The following is a 678-nucleotide window of genomic DNA, read 5'->3' as shown; positions in this document are numbered from 1 at the left end:
AACTCGACTTATCTTTAATATAATGTGATTAAACATCTTTAAACTTGACTTATCTTTAATATAATGTGTTTAAACATCTTTAAACTTGACTTATCTTTAATATAATGTGTTTAAACATCTTTAAACTCGACTTATCTTTAATATAATGTGTTTAAACATCTTTAAACTTGACTTATCTTTAATATAATGTGTTTAAACATCTTTAAACTTGACTTATCTTTAATATAATGTGTTTAAACATCTTTAAACTCGACTTATCTTTAATATAATGTGATTAAACATCTTTAAACTCGACTTATCTTTAATATAATGTGTTTAAACATCTTTAAACTTGACTTATCTTTAATATAATGTGTTTAAACTTTTTTAAACTTGACTTATCTTTAATATAATGTGATTAAACTTGACTTATCTTTAATATAATGTGTTTAAACATCTTTAAACTTGACTTATCTTTAATATAATGTGTTTAAACATCTTTAAACTCGACTTATCTTTAATATAATGTGTTTAAACATCTTTAAACTTGACTTATCTTTAATATAATGTGTTTAAACATCTTTAAACTCGACTTATCTTTAATATAATGTGTTTAAACATCTTTAAACTCGACTTATCTTTAATTTAATGTGTTTAAACATCTTTAAACTTGACTTATCTTTAATATAATGTGTTTAA

The sequence above is a fragment of the Echiichthys vipera genome (genome assembly GCF_963691815.1).
Source record: "Echiichthys vipera genome assembly, chromosome: 16".
Taxonomy (NCBI): Eukaryota; Metazoa; Chordata; class Actinopteri; order Perciformes; family Trachinidae; genus Echiichthys; species Echiichthys vipera.
The sequence above is the reverse complement of the archived record's forward strand: the minus strand, read 5'-3'. Positions refer to the sequence as shown.